Here is a 5,294-nt window from a genome sequence, read left to right as displayed (position 1 = left end):
AAAAATAACCTCAGTTTCCCTGCCATAATATTCACCCTTTCCAACATTGAAATTTTCCTTCCTAAACTCCCCATTAAATCCTCCCTGAGTACTCGAGACAGTCTTTGAACCCATATTGATTTCATTCTAACAAAAGTACTTTAAACATTTCTCTTTTACCCTTTAGTAGAATAATCTTCTCTACAAAAAATATACAAATACCTGTAGAACCTTTGTATAATACGTAAATATAATTTTTTCAAATACATTTCTGGATGGTCTATAAAATATTAGTAATCACTAGCCCATTTAAATATTTGAATCACAAAGAACTACCACACTATGGCTTGAATGTGTCCCCCAAATTCCATGTGTTGAATCTTAACCCCAATGCAACAATGCTGAGAGGCAGAACCTGTAAAGGGTGACAAATGAATGAATGCCATTGTCACCGGAGAGGGTGAGCTACTGCTGGAGTGGCTTGCTGACGAAAGGATGAGTTTGGCTCCCTCCTCCCACCTCGCCCTTGCTCTTTCACTCTCCTGCCCTGTTGCCATCCGTCATGGGAAGGCACAGCAAGAAGGCCCTCGCAAGATGTGGGCCCCTCGACTCTGGACTTTTCAGCCTCCAGACCTGGAAAAATAAAATTCTTTTCTTTATAAATTATCCAGTCTGTGGTATTCTGTCATAGCAACACAAAACAGACACAACATAAAGGTACTTAGTACTCAAATAACCATTTATCAGGAAAGTGTGCTAGAAAATGAGTTATTGTATATGTATTCTGACTCTAAGTTACTTTAAGTCATTTGCCTAACATCAGAGAAAAAATAATATTTGCTTTAATAAAAGAACACTTTAGTACTGTTTCCATATTTTCAAATAGTTGGTTTGGATGGATAATCTGCTTTCATTCTGTTTTATTTTTTTCTTTCACTTTTATGTTTCTTTAAAATGGATAGGAATTATCCTTCACATTCTGTTAAAAAGTAATGATTAATACACTCCTCATAATTTCAAAAGAGTCCAAATATTTACTTATTATCAAAACAAAATTCAATGTATTTTTTATTATTGGCATAGATACTTTTGTTTCTTTTTTATTTTGATTGTTTCCTTGAAAAATTTATTTTATTTTATTTTATTTATTTTATTTCAGCATATTATGGGGGTACAAAAGTTTAGGTTAGGTACATTACCCTTGTCCCCCCTTCCCCTCGAATCAGAGCTTCAAGCCTCTCTATCCTCTAGAAGGTACGCTTCTCGCTCATTATGTATGTATACACCCATCCCCTCCTCACCCCCACATCTGCCCGACACCCAATGAATGTTATTCCTAAATATGCTCTTAGGTGATGACCAGTGAAACCAATTTGATGATGAGTACATGTGGTGCTTATTTTTCCATTCTTGGGATACTTCACTTAGTAGAATGGGTTCCAGCTCTATCCAGGAAAATACAAGAGGTGCTATATCACCATTATTTCTTATAGATGAGTAGTACTCCATGATATACATATACAACATTTTATTAATCCACTCATATATTCATGGGCATTTGGGCTGTTTCCACATCGTTGCAATTGTGAATTGTGCTGCTATAAACATTTGAGTGCAGATGTCTTTTTTACAGAATGTCTTTTGTTCTTTTGGGTAGATGCCCAATAATGGGATTACTGGATCAAATGGTAGGTCTACTTGTATCTGTTTAAGGTATCTCCATATTGCTTTCCACAGGGGTTGCACTAGTTTGTAGTCCCACCAGCAGTGTATGAGTGTTCCTGTCTCTCTATATCCACGCCAACATTTATTGTTATGGGACTTTTTGATAAAGGCCATTCTCACTGGAGATAAGTGATATCTCATTGTGGTTTTGATTTGAATTTCCCTGATGATTAGAGATGTTGAGCATTTTTTCATATGTTTGTTGGTCATTCTTCTGGCTTCTTTTGAAAAGATTCTATTCATGTCCTTTGCCCACTTTTTGGCAGGGTTGTTTGATTTTTTCTTGCTGATTTTCTTGAGTTCTACATAGATTCTAATTATCAGCCCTTTATCGGATGTGTAGCCTGCGAAAATTTTTTCCCATTCTCTAGGTTGTCTGTTTGCTCTCATGACAGTTTCTTTGGCTGTGCAGAAGTTTTTTAATTTGATCAGGTCCCATTTATTTATTTTTGTTGTTGCTGTGATTGCCTTTGGGGTCTTCGTCATAAATTCTTTGCCTAGGCCAATGTCTATAAGAGTTTTTCCCACATTTTCTTCTAGAATTCTAATAGTTTCACACCTTAGGTTTAAGTCTGTTATCCACCATGATTTGATTTTTGTGAGAGGTGAAAAGTGTGGGTCTTGTTTCAGTCTTCTACACGTGGCTATCCAGTTTTCCCAGCACCATTTATTGAATAAGTAATCTTTTCCCCAGTGCATGTTTTCATCTGCTTTGTCAAAAATTAGATGGCTATATGAGGATGGTTTTTTGTCTGGATTCTCAGTTCTGTTCCACTAGTTTGTGCCTCTGTTCTTGTGCCAATACCAAGTTGATTTAATAACCACAGCTTTATAGTATAGTTTGAAGTCTGGTAAATTAATACCTCCCATTTTGTTCTTGTTGCCTAAAATTGTTTTGCTAAACAGGGTCTTCTCTGGTTCCATACAAAGCATGACATTATTTTTTCTATATCTGTGAAAAATGATGTTGGTAACTTAAGAGGGATTGCCTTGAATCTGTATATTACTTTGGGTAGGTAGCACAGACATTTTAACAATGTTGATTATTCCGATCCATGAGCATGGTATGGTTTTCCACCTGTTTCCATGCTCTGCGATTTCCTTCCTCAGTGTTTCGTAGTTCTCCCTATAGAGATCTTTTATCTCCTTAGTTAAATGTATTCCTAGATACTTTATTTGCTTTGTTGCTATGGTGAAGGATATTGAGTCTTTGATTTGGTTCTCAGTTTGGCTGTTATTGGCATATATGAATGCCTCTGATTTGTGTGTATTGATTTTGTATCTTGAGACTTTACTGAATTCATTTATCAATTCCAGGAGTCTCTTGGGAGAATCCTTGGGGTTTTCTAGATTAATATCATAGCATCAGCAAATGGTGAGAATTTGATCTCTTCTGTCCCCATCTGGACACCCTTGATGCAGCTCTCTTGCCTGATCGCTCTCGCAAGGACTTCTAGAACTATGTTGAATAGCACTGGGGAAAGTGGGCAACCTTGTCTGGTTCCAGTTCTAAGTGGGAAGGCTTTCAATTTTTCCCCATTCAGTATAATGTTGGCTATGGGTTTGTCATATATGGCTTGTATCCTTATTAGGTAAGCCCCATCTATGCCTACTTTGTTAAGCTTTCTTATCATAAAATGGTGTTGAATTTTGTCAAATGCTTTTTCTGCATCTATTGAGAGGATCATATGGTCTTTGTTTTGCTTCTATTTATGTGGTGAATTACATTTATAGATTTGCATATGTTGAATCATCCCTGCATTGCTGGGATGAAGCCCACTTGGTCCTGATGGATTATTTTCTTGATAAGCACCTGGATTCGTTTTCCTAGGATTTTGTTGAGAATTTTTGCATCTATATTCATAAGGGATATTGGTCTGTAGTTTTCTTTTTTTGTTGTGTCCTTTCCTGGTTTGGGTATCAGGGTGATGTTGGCTTCATAAAATATGTTGGGGAGGATTCCATCCTTCTTGATTTTGTGGAATAATTTCTGCAGGATAGGCACCAGTTCTTACTTGTAAGTGTGGTAAAATTTGGGTGTGAAACCATCTGGTCTGAGACTTTTCTTTTGGGGAAGGTTTTTTATTGCTGTTTCGATTTCAGTTCTTGATATTGGTCTGTTCAGGAATTCTATTTCTTCCTGGTTGAGCCTAGAGAGGTTGTGTGTTTCTAAAAATTTGTCCATTTCCTCCACATTTTCCAGTTTGTGTGCATAAAGGTTTTTGTAGAATTCATAGATGATATCTTGTCTCTCTGTGGCATGAGTTGTAATTTCTCCTTTCATGTTCCTGATAGAGCTTATTAGAGATTTTTCTTTTCTGCTCTTAGTCTAGCCAAAGGTGTGCCAATTTTGCTTATCTTTTCAAAGAACCAACTTTTTGTTTTATTAATCTTCCATATACTTTTCTTGTTGTCAATTTCATTTAGTTCTGATTTGATCTTATTGATTTCACTCCTGCTGGGTTTGGGGTTGGTCTGTTCTTCTTTCTCCAGCTCGTTGAGTCTATTCATTAGGTTGTCTATTTGTAAATTTTCTGTCTTTTGGATATAGGTATTTATGGAAATAAACTTTGCTCTCAGGACTGCTTTAGCTGTGCCCCACAGATTTTGATAACTTGTGTCTCCTTTGTCATTTACTTCAAAGAATCTTTTGATTTCTGTCTTGACTTCCTTGTTTATAAAATAATTGTTCAGGAGAAGGTTGTTTAGCTTTCATGACTTTGAGTAGAAATGAGAATTTGTGTTAGGGTTGATTTCTACTTTTATTCCACTGTAATCTGAGAAGATGCATGGTATAATTTCTAATTTTTTAAATTTTTTAAGACATGCTTTGTGTCCTAGGATATGGTCAATCTTAGAGACTGTCCCATGAGCTGATGAGAAGAATGTATATTTAGTGGATTTTGGATAGAATGTCTTGTAAATGTCAGTCAGGCCCATTTGTTCTAGCATTCTGTTTAAGTCCATTATTTCTTTGTTTATTTTCTGTTTGGAGGATCTGTCCTGTGCTGTCAGCAGGGTGTTGAAGTCTCGGGCTATTATGGTGTTGCTGTTTATCATTTGGTTTAGATCAAGTAAGGTTTGCTTTATGAATCTGGGTGCACCTAAGTTGGGTGCATGCATGTTAAGTATAGTTATGTCTCCTTGTTGAACTGTACCCTTCACCAGTATATAGTGACCATCTTTGTCTTTCATTACTTTTGTTGATTTAAAAACTAAGTTATCTGAAATTAAAACCACCATGCCAGCTTTCTTTTGGCTTTCATTTGCTTGAAATATTGATTTTACCCCTTTATTTTCAGTCTAAATGCATCTTTGCAGGTTATATGAGTTTCCTGAAAACAGCAGATACTTGGCTCATATTTTTTTATTTATTGTGCCAGTCTATGTCTCTTGAGTGGGGAGTTCAAGCCATTCACATTTATTGAGGGAACTGAGAGGTGGGGCAGATTTCTGTTCATCCTGTTGGGTAGAACTTCATTGTTATGTTTTCCCTCTTGAGCCACTGTGGTATCTGGCCTTTGATCTTTAACTCTTGAGTAGTTTTACATTCATGAGTGTTTCTTTTGCTGGTCCACGTGCAACTCTGT

The sequence above is a fragment of the Lemur catta genome, chromosome 23, assembly GCF_020740605.2.
Source record: "Lemur catta isolate mLemCat1 chromosome 23, mLemCat1.pri, whole genome shotgun sequence".
Classification (NCBI taxonomy): Eukaryota; Metazoa; Chordata; class Mammalia; order Primates; family Lemuridae; genus Lemur; species Lemur catta.
This window is presented reverse-complemented; position numbering follows the sequence as displayed.